We start from the raw sequence: 15,514 nt of genomic DNA, 5'->3' as shown, positions 1-15,514 counted from the left end.
TGTGGCACCAAGCTCTTTCCTCTGATCAAACCTGGGAGAAAGCTGCATAGTTAGAACAGATTCATGCCATATATTTCCCCAGACTGACACGTATTTTCTACCATTGTGGATGTAGGACATGCCTCTGGATGCTCAGCTGTAAAGGCTGAATAATGTCCCGTGGATTTGGGCCATCCACAGAGGAACTTGGATACTGGTTGAGAGTCTTGGAAGCCACGCACTTATTGCAGGATCAGAGCACCAGACGCACCCATGGAAAAGCTTGTGCAAGCCTCAGAGGTGATCAATCAGCCCTTGATGCCCAGACAAAATTGTTTCCTTCAGGCATAGTCAAGGGGCACAAAAGAAACGTGGCCACTGGGCTGGACGGACACCCAGAGAGCTCCCCTGGGAGGGCAACAGCATCTCCAGGAGGCCGCTCGGGCCTGGTGCCTCACAGGCAGCCAAAGGATGCTGCCAGAAGATGCAGAGGAAGAGCTAAAACCTGCCTCATGTACGCAGCTCACTCATCTGCTTTGTTTTAGAAACCCAAGCCCCCAGCACTTCACTTTTTAGTTTCCTTTCCAGCTGGGGCTGCTGCGCTCTCTGCGTTATCGCCGCTGCCATCGCCGTGTATTGCCATGTCACCGCCGCAGCGCTCGGGGCCCCCAAGGGAGGTCTGAGGCAGCGGGCCAAGGGCAGGGGCAGGCGGGCGGCCACACGACTACACGAACGGCCAGCGCGGCGCGAGCCACCCGCAAGCAGCAGCCGGAGTGCGGCCGCCAGCGGGTGACAGCCGGGAGCGGCTCCAGTCCTCGCAACTGGGAGGGAGCCGTTTCGCACAGAGCAAAATGAATAAGCATGAGCTAGCGTTGAAACGGCCCCAGATCGGTGATGTAAGCTGCTCCATCTGGGCTGAGCGGCTGCCAGGAGGGTGTACGGGGGGCTCGGATGAGTGCCGGAGCAAGAGCACCACCAACACCAAGCCCACCCAGGACTGCCCCGGGGTGCCGGCAGCCTCAGGGGACAGGCTCCAGGGCAAACGCTGCCTCCCACCAGGATCATGCTGGCTGGCAGGGCGAGCTTGCACAAATCCTCCTTTCCTGCAGATAAGCAGCAGGTTCCCCTTCTCCAGCACCATCTGTGCCCCCCTCCCCTTGCTTGCCCCAGGCAGGAAAACCACACCAACTCTGTTCAATCGCTTCCCAGGGTCTTCCAGGGAAGATGCGGGGGAATGCAGCGTTCACACACACACACGCACACACACACACACACACACACACGCACACTTCCAACCTCTGACATACACACTGCTGCCCAGTAAAAGCACGGCACAGCAGACCTCCTCAGGGAGCAGCAGAGCAGAGGGGGTCTCCCAGAGGAGCAGCAGAGGGACAGGGCAGGAGGGCGAGCGCAGCATTTCGTGCACGCAGAGCCACCCAATGCTCTCCATCCAGACCCTACCTGCTTGGTGGGGCAGGCAGCGGGAGCATCAGGCGTGCACCCGGGGTCGCATCCAGCACGGAGGGGCACAGCAGGGTCCGGGGGCAGCCATCGGGGGCTCCGCTCTGCCCAGGGTGCAGGGGCAGCGCCGGGGCGGCTGCACGCTTCAAAGTCTGCAAAGTGAAAAGGGAAGCGCTGGAGTTATTTCAAGACAACTTCCTCTTTCAGACAGAAGCCCCTTAATGAGAAAGCTGTCACCGCGTGGGTCGCGCTCACCCAGCACTCTCTGGACGTGCAGGAGCGGGTGGAAGAAGGCTCCAGCCCTGCCCTGCCCTAATCCCCAAAAACCAGCCGTGCAGGTCGGGCTGCTGGGGAGCAGCCTAGCCAGGGCTCGGGCCTCCTGGCGTGGAGGCTGCCGCCTCCCAGCCCGGGCAGCGAGAGTGCCTGACGCTGCACACCCCGTGCCGGGAAATAAACAGGGTTGCTACAGAGACAAGGAGGAGTCTGTCCAAGCGGGAGGCTTTTCCAGCTCCAGCACGAAGTTTTGTGCCCCTGCCAGCTCTTGCAGCCAGGAGCACGCCGTGCACATCTGCTTTTTGCACAAAGCCCCCGCCGTGGGGACGGGTGCCCCCAGCAGCCCCTGGCTGCCCGGTGCCAGCACGGGGACACGGACGGGGCAGGGGACACCCAGCCCCTCCGGGGAAGGGGTCACGGGGAAATTCATCATTGCGTTGGCAGCGTCCTCGGCCAGAGCAGGTCTGGTTGTGCTCAGCGGGGCGTCACGTTGTCACCACTCGTGACTCGGTGGCGGGGCTGCAGCAGCTGAGCTGAGCCGAAATGGGGCCGTGCAGGGGGGGGAGGCCCCAGGTGAGGCTGCTTGGGGCTGCTGCGGGGCCCCAGGCTCTGCTAGGACCGCGGCCCATTTGCACATTTGCATCAGCTCAGCTTGGGAAAGCCTCAACAAGGGCTGCCCCTGCTCATGTCTGGGGCCCAGCTTGTGAGTTCAGCCCCCAAGTGTCACCTGCAGCGATGCTTGAGGCCCTGAGCTTCTTTGGGGTAAGGGCTTCGGGTGGGGGAACGTGCTGCGAGAGGGAGCGTGGGAACAGCAGCCGACACCGTATCACTTCCCATCTTCTTTTACATGAGAAAAAGCATTAGGTACAGTTACATACCTGGGCCCCTGGTTTAAAAATAACCTACTTCCTTCCTGGCCTGGAGGGAAAGGCAGGAGGTGGCCGTTTGGCTGGCTGTCGGCGCAATTTGCTTCCAGTCCCCACTGGTCACTCTGGTGCCAAGGCATCTCCACAGCAGGGGCTCGCCGCCCCGCACAACCCCACAGGCAGGAAGGCTCCAGGGAAGCAGCAGCCACACACAGCACTGGGTGATAACACTCACATTTCCCCTCTCTTGGCTTCGTCCACACTCGCTCCCATTGATGAAGGACCCACGGACGTGTCCTGGTGGCCGTGGCAGGGGCAGTGCCAGCAGCCCCATGAGCAGCACGGCAGTGGCATGTGAATGTGGGGTCCTGTTTGCAACGGGTTTTCCCTACTAGGATCAAGATGAGCTTCAGCATGCTATGGCTGAGGTTTGGGCAGTGCTGTTCAATAGCTTATTTTCCCATGCCTGTCTCTATGTCCTGACACCACATTGCATCTGTCCTCCAGCAGGAGGTCCCCAGCATGCAGAAACCCCTACTGCAGGCAGAAGTGTCCATACAAAAAATGTTTCCATGCAAATTGCAAAGCAAAGAGAGGGTTGAAGCCAGCACACTGACACCATGATGGGATTAGCCCCATGCAGTATCACAGGAGGGGCAAAGGCTGGCACCGGGTTCCTTGCACCCCTTCCTTGGATGTGCTCCTGCTTTGGTGATGCTCCACAGGCACCTTTCAAGGCCAGGATCTCCCATTGCTGTTGGACATTTTCACCCCTGCCCTCCCAGTCAGCCTCTGAAGGACCCAAACCTTCACCCCTGACGTGTTCATTGCTGTCAGACCCTCTCTCACCACACAGCTACAGCAGAAGGATGCCATGAGCTTGGCTTTCCCCTTGCCCCATTTCTGCCATGCACACCAAGCAGCCTCCTCAATGTCATCATCACTGGGATCCTGACCCAAAATTCATTTAGCTCAAAAAACAAAACAAAACAAACAAACAAACAAAAAACAAGAGGAAACAACCAAAAGAAGGAGAGAGAGAAGAGAGAGAACTTCTTGTGTGGCAAACAGCACAGACCCACTACAAAACAGCTGTTTGTCCCACAACACCATCCTTGGGGATTTACAGGCGTTGTAGGAGCACCATAAAGGGCCGTGCCTATACAGTTCTGTGCATGCTTGGGATACAAAATGCTTTCTGAATCCCTGAATCCTCCTTTTGTAGAAGAAATCTTTCCAGCTAAAACAAATACAAAGAGCTCACCTGAAGCACTAATTCAAAAGGGGTTTTCCAGCCCGGAGGGGAACTTGCTGCCCAGCCTGGGGCTTTCCTGCTGGGGGAACAGCACACAGCCTGCTTCTCTTGCGCTGGGACAGCCGCCAACACATGAAACCATGCCAGCAACAGCAGCTTGCTGCCGGTGGGCACGGTGCTGCACAGCCCGGGGGCATGGTGCTGCACAATGGGCATGGTGCTGCACACCCAGCGGGCCGTGACACGCTGGTGGGACCCTCTCTGTGCCGGCCGTCATGCTCCAGTGCTTGCAGCTGCAGCAGGGCCCTGCGCCCACCTCCAGCAGCGGTGCTGGGGCCGCTGGGGATGGAGCCGCTTCTCCTCCCTGTTGCTGTCTGGTTCCCATCTTGGTTCCTGCTTCACACCCAGTTTAAGCACAAAGCAGCTTCCCTGGTCAAATGGGAGCTCTGGACACCTCTCCTCCTGCCCTGCTTTCTATTCAGGGACAGCTTAGTTTTCCCCACTTCAATTTTCTATCATTATGTGGCTGCTATAATAACAGACCTAGAGAGCCAACTGGGTTTCTGAGGGAAGCAAAGGTATTTGCACAAAGAAAAGGACGCTGTCTGAGCACTGCTCCTCCCAAACCACCCAGCCTGCAGGGAAAGCTCCACTGGCAGATGTCCGAATCGCCAACGCTTTAGTCAAGGGATGCTTTTCTTCCAGTTTATAAGGGAGCAGGTCACAGACCAACTGATATGTTCGTGTAATGTCTCTGTTTTTCAGCCTGATTCTAATGAGGATAGGGGTATTTGGGGACAGGGGAAGCCAAGCAAACTGCCAGTTTTGTGGTCCTTACCTTTGCCTTTTTGATTTGTCCAAACTAAGTCATCTTCAACACCTTTTTTTTTTTTTTTTTTTTAAGGTCTTGAAAAAGTCCGTGGTAAGAAAACAGAAGCAAGTACAAGACAATAATGAACCATGGACTTTTCACATCTGAGCAGCCTCATGGCATGCCCTGCAAGGGTAGAAACTGCCTTATCTGATAAAGATAATAGCAACAGGAGAGACAACTGCTCACCTACAGGTTAATTATGGGTTTGAAAATCCAAGCAAAATGATTGTGATAAGCTTGAGCAGGCAGCTGATAAGAAATCAGCAAGCTTTTCCTTTCCATCTCACCATCCAACGTGTTGGGCATGCACCCAGCAGTGCCAGCAATGGAGAAGCCACCGCTGGTAAAGGCCACTGCTTGTGAGCAGGACGTTTTGAGGAGGAGATGGGTTTGGGTGCTGCAGCTGCCTCGTGCCACTGGGCTGGGTGCACAGCCAGTAACTGCCTGTTTTGCGGAAGAGATCAGCTGCTTGAAACCACACGGGATGGCTTTTTGTCCAGATCTTAAGTGCTGCGTGCCCACAAGCCAAGGGCTGTACATTTCCGCTGCCCACACCTCCCAGCAGATTCTTCCCAGAAATTACAGCTCTCCTGGGGGTGCCAAGGTGACAGTTCTGGAACAAGATCAAATCCTCGAGCTTGTCAGCTCTGCCAGCGATAGCATGCAGCAGGAAATAGCACTTTTTAATCACAGCCACTCTGTTCCAATTCACTCAGCAAGCTGATAAGCCAGGCAGCAGCGCTGCTCTTACGGAGGTGTTTAAGGCAGCACGAGCAGGGCTTTCGAAACACCGCTGCAGCTTCCAGCCCACTGGGTGAGGCAGAGAAGGGGGCAGGTTATTGCTTAACCCCAGGTCAGGCCCCAGAAGCCATCCAGCACCAATGCCCACGCGAGCACAATGAGCAGCTCTGCCTGCTCACCCTGCCTGGCCTGAGCAATCCTGGCAACACCCCCCGCGGCCCTCTCCAGCTGGGTCTGAACATCACACCTCGCCTCGGAGACCACCATGTCCATCAGTTGGCAGCTCTTGGAGGAAGGAGGGTGGGCACGGCTGCTTCATGCCCGTGGTGCTCCTCTGGCCAAGCCTGGTGGCCTTTCACTCCCTGGGGGGACCCAGCAGCTTGGAGCCAGCCCGTGACCTTCCCAGCAGAACCACCACCTCCCCGGCCACACCAGTGTAGGTGCCACTCTTGCCCCAAGGAGAAACTTGGTGCTTGTCTCCATTGAACAGCATCCTATGGGTAGGTTAAAAATAAAATAAAAAAAAAAATGGTGTCAGCTCAGTTCACTTTAAATCATGATTCTCCAGTGTAGTCACCATCCTCCTCTGCTCAGCCTCACCTGGGAGGATAACTCGGATGTTTTCTGCTCCTTCTCATCAATGATCACACCAGAAAGCCACAGAGGTGGCATAAGCCCTGTGTCTCCATCCTCCGTCCCCCAGCCTGGCAATGACACCTTGCTCAGGCCATGGGCACCACTCTCCCACCCAGCCTGAGGTGGCTGCGCCATGTCTGTGTTTTCCTGGCTCCCTTACAGGCAGCACCACTAATCCCTCATTTCCCTTTGTTCCCAGGTCTGTGCAAAAAGTTGATGTGTTTGCATTGACATTTTCCCAGCAGGTGAATTAAGGTGAAAGCTCTCCAGCTCCTTTCCCCCTGGTGAAGTTGGTCCTTCACTTGTCCTCCAGTCTCAACCTCATTTATTCCCCACCCATTCCTGAAAGTCCCCACAAGAGGGATCCCGTGGCTCATTCGGAAAACACCTGAGCAGGAATTTCTTCATCTCAGGTGATTTACAGCACTTAGCCCACCTGCGTCCACTTAGCCCTGCAGCTGACAGTCATACAGAAGCCTGCAGCTCCCAGCTGGGCTCCTCACAACTCACTCCAAAACAGCTTTGGCACTTCCAACATCACCCTTCCGACACCTTTCAGCATCCCGTGTCTGCTGTTTCTCACCTGCTTGCCTTAGCCATGTCCTTCTTTCTCATGGCAGGTGAGCAAGGAGCTTGATGAATGGGTCCAGCACTGCACATCCTCTTTCCTCTACAGTGGGATCATCTGCACTTGTAGGGTGGGGCAAGGGGCATTGTCCTCTCAGGTGAGACATGGGGAGACCTGCTGGTGTCACCCAATGGGAGCGAGGAATCGCTGACACCATCAGATACAGAAAGGTGCTGCCTGCAGAAGTAAAAGTGCATGCTGATACCACCTGCTCTCTCCTAATTTTGTGGTCCTGAAGAATTTCCCCACTGGAGTCCCCTTGCTGGCACCGACACATCTCTGTTGGGTCAGCCTCTGCTTCACAGCCCAGCCCAGCGTTTCTTATACAGGGACACCACAATGAGCAATGCCAGATTTGTCTGATGTGCATTACAACATGACAAATTACTTTGTTGTTTTCTTTTTTCTCTTCCCATCTCCTCACTGGCAGGCATCTTCTTCCTATTGCCCATCACCTTGGGGATTTTATATATTGGAGCTTTTTAAAGCCAGGGATGGAGAGCTCTGGAAAGAAGAAAGATGGTCAAAAACCACAGAGGTGAAATGAAAAAACATCACAAATGTAGTTTTGAAATTCCCAAGGAAAAAAAAAAAAAAAAAAAAAAAAAAAAAAAAAGACAATTGAAAATAATAATAGTAATAATAACAACAATAATAATAATTTGGGAGGAATAGCTGAATCTCCTCTTTCTAGCACCCCACAGTGCAATGATGCAGCCTCTATTTGGAGGTCATGTCCCAGTTCCTCAGTCCCCTCCAGCTGCTGGCAGCCCAAATTCACCTTCCCCTCGGCCATGGGAACAATGCAGCACCCTTGGGATGCAGCAGCTCCTGCAGGGTAGCCCCCGGGGGCAGTGGGTGCTTCAGGGTGAACGCAGCCCCCCATCCTCACCCCGCTGTGGGGGGAGCTGCGTGCACCGGGGCAAAACGTTCACGGTCGGGGGCTGCACGTGTTGGCACGGCCTGGCTGGGGGCAGAGCAACAGGCTGCAGAGGTTTTGTTTTGCTTTGTTTTTCACATGCCTACTGAAAGAGAAACTCTGCAGTGAGAGCATGTGTGTGCACGTGCAGCTCCCTGCTCTGCATGGCCATAAGTCAACACCCAAACCCTGCCCGTGTTGCCCTGTTTGTTGTACTCTAATAACATGCTCAGGCAGGGTGGATCTCTTAAGTAAGAAAGATTCACGCTACACACAGACCCACACACATCTAAACTTTCTTTTTTTAACCATACAAAGCATGTAGACATTTTACAAATCTGCGGTGGGTGGGTGAACTCCCACCCACCTGCCCACATCTGTGCTGGATGTGTCGTTTATATCACAGCAGATATATCATACCCGTACGTACGTACACGCAGGTCGAACGCGTGTGTGTTACGGCAGTGATGCATCGATAGGCAGAGATAAGCAGTACAGCTATGAGGATTTCCTGGCACGGTTGCATGCACCAGGGGTATTGGAAGGCGTTGGGGTGACTAACACGGCTCAGCGCATGCTAACCAGAGCCCCACCGCTTGCACATTCAGACACACCAGTCATACTGGGAGCATTCAGAAAGCATCTCTCCCACTGTCTTAAACTATTTGTAAACACATCCTAACAGAAAACGAGAAAGACAGAAGTGTCACAGCCTGCTTTTCGCCATGGTTTATGGTCACCGACCAGCAGCCGTTACCCACGCCCACTCTGCCCGTCAGCACGGAGCATCAGTTACGGGCTGCAGGCACCCTGTGGCCACCCGCCTCCAGCACAGCTCCAGCTACACGTCCGCATGGCCACCAATCTCCGTGCTGGAGAACGGGGGGACGGAGGGCAGTGTTGGCCCTCCCTGATCCTCCAACCCCAATGGCCGTGGGAAGGGGGACACCACCGCTCAGCCCGGCCACCATGGTCAAGCTGGAATGGGACTGGGGGCACCAGTTAGCTCCAGTCCCCAGCACGCAGCCCAGAGGGCTGCTCACTCACTGCAGTGGAGGTCATTGATCCTGAGCTCCCCAGGAGCAGAGGACAGCATGGGAAGGCTGCAGGAGGGCTTCAGCTTGGTCACACAAAAGCAGTCATGAGTTTACTGATGGCTACCAGGAACGAGTAGAGTTGAGGTAAAAGCCAGACATCTCCACCCAGGCTCTGTTCCTCACCAAAGCATCTTTAATTGAGCAGTTCTGCTCAGGACAAGTGCCTCTCCTGCACTTCCTTCAGTGAGGAAGCAGAGCCAGCAGCACAAACACCAGCATCCCTCCAGTTTCTGAAGGCTTCACCCCTCCCTGTCCGGGCAGTCTTTGGCCTGAGGGACCGGCACAACTGCTGGAAGCACCTCAGTTGCACACAGGCTCGAGCTGTATGATAACGCACAGATGGCTCCTTCCGATGGGCAGAAGCTGGCTTCCCACCAAAGATTAGCACATCCGTCCTTTTGTGATGGCTGTGAAGTTAAACAGAGGAGGAATCTCTGCCATGGCTCTATCTCTCCTGTACCCAGATTGTTCGTGCCCTTTCTACTGCGCCCCATCTCAGAGCCACACGCCTCTTGGCCACCCAGGCTGCAGCAGGAAGGGGTCCTGATGGTGCTCTTATAGCATGCAGAGACAGGACACATCCCTTCCTTTGTCCCTTGCCCAGTCTCCTGGGGACTGGCTGCTGGAGACTCGGCAAAGCTGGAGCTACCCCATTGCTTCCTGCTGATGGAAGTGCCCAGTGCACCGTTAAAACTACCCATAAAAGAGCAGCAAAAATTTAAACACCTTTAGGATGACATTTCAGATGGGCTCCTGGGCAGGAAAACTCTCAATGGGCTGAACTTTTTACAGTTTCTTCTAGGAGCCTCTCACAAGAGTGTTCTGTTCTCAGGTGGTTTAACCTGGCCCACGGTTGACAGTAAGTCAACACAGAAACCAACAACAGGAAAAAACACGCCATTATACAGGAAAAGCCACAGTGATTCAGGGTCTTGTTCTTTCCCGTGAGTCAGCAACCGGCCAGTGCCTATGGGTGCAGAGGAGCAGTGCCCCATGGCCCACTCCTGGGAGATGGGGCAGAGCCCATGGTCAGTAGAGGTCTCCCAGTAGATGTGAGAGCAGAGAACCCAGAGCCCTGGGACTCCTGACAGATCCATCTGCTGGTTTCTGATTACAGGAGTGATGTCTCAGCCTGCAGGCCACAGATCCCTCCTTGAAAGATGCTGCAAACATCAGGGTATGGGCAAGGTGTGCTGAGCCGACTCACGTCTCAGCAGCAATGACAATGTTTGTGTAACCTCCCAGGGTGCACACTCCCCAGCCGCGCCAGGCCTGGACCTTTCCGTGAGCCTTTCAGCTTCCTAAGCCAACAGGAGACTGATTCAGCAAGAACTGAATCCTTTCATCCATGGGGTGATCAGACACAAGCACTGACACAGAAGAGGGGACATATCCAGAAGCAGGACCCATCCTGGTGAGCACAGAGGGGGTCGGAGCGGCCCTGCCCATGCTCCTCTCCACATGTGGAAACGCCGGCTAAACACGCTGCATTGCACTGGCCCATTGCTGCCCAGAAGATTTCATGCCATCAGACCCTGCTTGGGTTAGCCAAGGGCTGGGTAAGCACCACAAAATATTCTTCATGCTTGTTTTGATTTGGATTTCAGTCCTGAGAGGTGTTTGCTCTGGCTGCAACCCTTCAGCCTTCATGGGGCTTTCTGCGAGGGCTGCAGAGGAGATGTGTGCAGAGAGGAGAGGGGACTGCGGGGGCACAGAGGTGAACACTGGTTGAAGAAGGGTGTGGGACTGGAACAGAAAAGCCCACCCCATTCCTCACACTGTCAGCACTGACCGGCACAGGCCCACAGGCCTATGTAGGACGTGTGCTGCACCTGAACGTATGGCTCATTGTGCAGCTTTCCATTGCCAGCGCACTGTTACTCTTCTCAAGTGAATTTTCCCTGCCAGGAAAACTGTTCCTTGTACAGGCACAGGGAGCCTTGTTAACTTTTAATTGATCATTAATTAGCGTAATAAGATAAGGACACTGGAGCAGCAGGCATCACCAGGAGAGATAAACAGCCTCCTGCAGCCACCAGCGCTTCGCTTGCCCACCTTTGCTCTTGCTAGTCCTGAGCAAAGGTCTGTCCCGAGGCAAACAGGGAGTCAGTCACTGGCAGTGGCCAAAGTCCTTCAGAAATGAGTGAAATTTGCAGAAAACTTCCAATCTGTTCTACTTCACAACTGCCTGAAAGCACAAAGCCGAATCACGAGCACTAGAAACCACCTGCTCTGCCAGCACAGGAGCTCGCAGCCCCAGAAGGGAACCAGGGCAGGGAGCTTGGCAGAAGACATGCCCTGGATTTTCTTCGTCTTCTCCTTTTTCCTCTTAAAAGTTGCTGAATTATCTCAAGAAACCCCTCTGGGTCAGGCAGACCCTCCCGCTGCCCAGGACTGTCCCAGTGGCGGATGGAGCCAGCCGTCACAAGAGGCTCAGGTGGCAGCGAGCCCAGCTTGGGGTGCAGGGCTGAGGGTAACTCGAGATGCAGGAGGGGACAGCGCTACTGGGGCTGTGACCGCTACCCGAGGAGACAGCCTGGGCACGTTTATCCTCCTCCCCCCTCCCCTCCCTAATGGCACGCAAGGACAGAGCTGCCAGGAAGCCTGACTCTGCTCTCTGCTATTTCTCCTTACAGCTGAGAGAGCAAATGAAATACCTCCTTGTAAAAGAGCCCTTATAAACATCCCAGTTCAGACCCCACCACCCAAGTCCCAAGGTCCCTGTGGGTTTCCTCATCCCGTGTCACCCCCCAGCTGCTGACCTCATGGCGGGGGCACTGCAGATGCCACCCCTGGCATCACACATTTGTCTACCAGGAAGCAAAAGAACAAGAGGAAGGTTTCCCTGGGCACTTCCAACAAACAACTCGATGAGCATGAGGAAGGGATTAGAGGTGCTGAGCTGCACACGCCTATGGGCGAGTCCCCACACCCGAGCACCATGGCCTGTGGCCACCACCCCGGTGCCTGAGCCACTTCTGTGCTAGCACACCAAGCCCAGGTACAGGCTCTGGGTTCTGCAGGCAGCCTGGATCGTGAGCAGACCTCTGCTCACCCCCGATAGACCACAGGAGCTTTGCAAACAGACTTGTTGCCCAACGTGCCCATAGAGCTAAGGAAAACCAGCTTGAACCAACACAGTATTTTGGAATAAATGTATTTTTCCTTCACCCAGGATGCTTCAGGATAAGACCGTCACAGTGTGGGAGCATTCCCAATGTCCTACAGCAATGTGTCCATTCAGACAATCTGCTGATGGCCTGCTTAGAGCACAGTAGGTTTGATTGCCCACATCTGCCAAAAAAGGATGGCACCTGTGTTTTCAACTGTTCAGGGGCATATCTTAATCTGTGTAATAGTGGCTCCAACACAGGCAGGCTCATTCCTGCCTACTGATGCTAATTCACTCTGTATTGCTTATCAGCCATCAGCTGAGAAACACCCACTCAAGAAACCCTTCTCAGCCGAGTGTTGGCTAATGCTGCTCTCTACTTCATGCTCTAGATAACGTCTCCATCCCTGAAGCTATCCAAATGTTGGCTGGACACTGAGCAGCCTGACTGACATTGCCAGCATCCGTTCTGCTCCGCTTCCAGCCAACGCTGAGCCCCGGTGGCCCTGGGGCAGCAGACGTGGCTCTCAACCGGCTGCTGTGACATGCAGGTGCCTGATGTGGGCATCATGGAGTGCTGGGGGGAAAACCTGGGGGGGTCGCACAGGTAACGATAAGGAGCACCTGTGCACAACGTGCCATTGGAGAAGGACCAGAGGATGGAGGGTGATGAGAAGTTAACTCACCGTGTGTTCCCAGACCCCTTCACCATGTCCCAGCTCACCGCCAGTGGAGCACATCCTGCACAGCAGCTTCAGCTGAGGTGACCATGAGATGACAACCACTCTCTGAGTAGGGACATCAGCTCAAGCTGCCAATGCACCTTGATGAACTAACACAAACCAAAACCCTGAGGCACAGTTTTGGTATAATCTATCTCATTTAGGGAGTGAGCGTAAGTCCATGTTCCCAGGCTAAAACACCAAATGCACCTTACCCACTGTCTTCCAGTTGGACCACAGGCCAGCTCAGCTGTGATGCTGCAAGAGTCACAGAAAACACCTTTGGACTGATTTGAACCTGTCTACAAAAGGCAAAACCAGGTTTGTTAAATAGTCTGGAAAATCCAACTTTGGTTATTTCATCAGAAGCTGTTTGCCAAATCTTTTGTACGTACAAAACCAACCCCCCCAGCTGTGTGACGCTACAAGGATCAGAGTTGGACCCTGATCCCAAACTTCTCATAATGAACTTGCTTAGAACAAAGAACTTTTTGCTGTGGGTTTAAACATGCTTGTTCCTCTTTCCATTTTTTCTTCTTTAAAAAGGAAGGAACAGAAAAAGGAATTTGTGGCTTAGGGTTTGGGCTTTTTGTTGCTGTTGTTGAGAACAAATAAAAGCAGATTATTACTCCAGTTTGGAAAATAAATTATTTCCTGTTTGAATTCAATTTGCCTTTTCAAGTGACCCTTGTCTTTTTACTTTTTGATTTAAAAAAAATGAATAAACGAACACCTTTTGTTGTTCTCTAATCAGTGGGGGAAAAAAAAAAAAAAAAAAAAAAAAGGTAATTCATAGCAAAGTGCTGATCAGCAGAAGTTATTCTTATCTGTTCCTAAATGACTTCTCCCTGGTTGTTTATGCACATACAACACACTGGCCCTCACCCCTACCAACTAAGCCTCTCTCCTTGACTGTCCCAGGAAGGGAAGGGTGACTCCTGAGACAGCAGGACATTTGTGAGTGCCACTTCATTTTTCAGAGCTCTGCCAGCAGCAGCGGCTTCATCTGCAAAGCCTGCATCCCCGAAGATGCAGAAGGGCTCTGCAATAAACCCAATATCCCACTGCTGGGCAAACCCTACCCACAGGGACGATGCCCACATGGACATTGCCCACGGGGCCTGGCCACAGAACAGCTCTTGTGCCTCTGCAGAGCGACCCAGAGGAGGCCAGGGAGCCTCCTAGGAGGAACAGCTATGCACAGACCTCACCTTGCGCGCACAGGCTCTGCCAGCTTTCCTCCTTAATTCAACATAAAGCTAGTTTGGGATTTGCAGCATCAAAAATGTTTTTTACTGGCAAAACAGGAGCTCAATTAGCCGCTGCAGGTCACCGTGTCATGCCCTCTGGGACCAGGTTAACGAACCAGTGACTTTATGAGCTTTTTCCTGCTCTCGGGTCAACTGCTCTGCAAGCGACCAGGTGCACCCTGCCCTCCGTGTGGAGATGGGAGCCGTGCCTTCTGCACTGGGAATTACTCGACACAAACACCGTACTTGTACTCGAAATAAATCAACATTTAATATCTTACAATTACGTTAAAAGTTCTTTGAACAGTATTTTACAGATCAGCACAGACATGACACAGTTTTGGTGAGGCTGCACGTATGTACAAGGATGGCCTGAAGGAACCTCCGACTTCCTTCTTTTCATTTCCAGAAAGCATCAGAGGTCAAAAAATGAGCCAGGATTACGAGTCCCTAGAGCCTGTGCTTGTTTTTCCTCCCCAGTGTGTGGAAACTCTCTTCTCTAGTATTTCTGTAGGGCCAGCTGAAACCAAAGAGGTTTGTATCATTAACAGCGGCAGGGGTATATTTAGCCACGGATATCAAGATCACAAATAGAAATGTTTTGACAGGATAAGGTGCTATTTTAATGTATTGAACAACAACAACAGAAAATAAAACAGCTGTCAGATTTCAGCCCCGTTTGAAATGATGCACACAAACCTGTCTGGGAATTAAATCAATGGGAAAACTTTTTCCAAGTGGGTGGAAATAGCTATTCAAGTCTGTTTCTGATCCCTTGAGCCTACTGGACTTAGTGATGTGCAGGAGAGATGCCCAGCAGCGACCTCAGCATGCTTTTCCACATCACCCAGCAGTGGCTTGGTGTCCCTGCTGTGAGCAAGGTCACAGCTCCATGTAGGAGAGGACGGGTGCTCCCAGAGTCACTGCAGGGCCAGGGAAGGGGGGTCCTTGCCTGGAGTCCAAGATGCATTTGCACCACACGGGGGGCCAGAGCACCTGCACACCTTCCAGTGATGCCTGGCCTTGCATGAGGTCTTTCCTGGGAGTCCACAAGGCAACACCATCCTTGGGATGGCCTGTTCAGGTAGGAGGATGAAGCACAGAGGCCTCAGGAGCATGTTCCTGTCTCACTCTCTGGTCAGCAGCAGAAGTTGCATCCCAACCTGCTGAGGACACGCAGAGCCAGCTGGCACCTTCCCAACCCCAGATGTTTGCCAGCTGTGCCCGGGCAACAGCAGAGGCAGGGGGCAGGAATCGGGTCCAGCAAACAGCAGGGCCAGGATCAGCAGTCCCATCGGAGGGATCCCCAAACCCCTTCCAGCAGGGAAGCGGAGGAATACAGCAAACAAGCCTAGCCCATGCTCCTCCAAAGCAACTGAAGTGCCCGGGGGCTTTGGCCCTTTCCCTGGCAGATTCAACCTTCAACGTGGTCACCACCAAGGGGACCCTGCTGCCGTGCCAATGGCCCTCGGGGACAGAGCCCAGCCTCATTTCTAACTAGTGCTAAGAGCTGGCCAAGCCCCATTTTCTGGAGGAGCAAGGGACCCATACGTAGCTGATCTCACCATGGCCAAGTCCTGCAGCCCCAGCAGCACAGAGGGTCCCTTCCAGATGCATCCCAGGGAGCACATCCTTGGCATTAGGATCCTTGTACCCTGCAGCAGGCAGCATGCTCTTCTGCCAGCCATCTTTAGTGCA

General features: G+C 53.7%; 1 protein-coding gene across 3 annotated transcripts in view; it reads right to left on the bottom strand.

Annotated features, from left to right (window-relative positions):
• The window catches only part of PIK3R6 (phosphoinositide-3-kinase regulatory subunit 6), a 29,186-nt gene extending 27,242 nt beyond the window's left edge, over nucleotides 1-1,944 (bottom strand). For 2 of the 3 annotated variants that reach the window (XM_084298740.1, XM_084298739.1), the window contains exons 1-2: nucleotides 1,699-1,944; nucleotides 1,444-1,595 (exon numbers count right to left, since the gene is read on the bottom strand). The gene's annotated coding sequence lies outside the window, so the exon portion shown is untranslated. The remainder of the gene's footprint in view (nucleotides 1-1,443; nucleotides 1,596-1,698) is intronic. The other variant, XM_084298742.1, reaches the window with a different exon arrangement.
• Between the last annotated feature and the right edge of the window lie 13,570 nt (nucleotides 1,945-15,514).

Source organism: Netta rufina (genome assembly GCF_964035555.1).
Source record: "Netta rufina genome assembly, chromosome: 19".
NCBI lineage: Eukaryota > Metazoa > Chordata > Aves > Anseriformes > Anatidae > Netta > Netta rufina.
The sequence above is the reverse complement of the archived record's forward strand: the minus strand, read 5'-3'. Positions and strand labels throughout refer to the sequence as shown.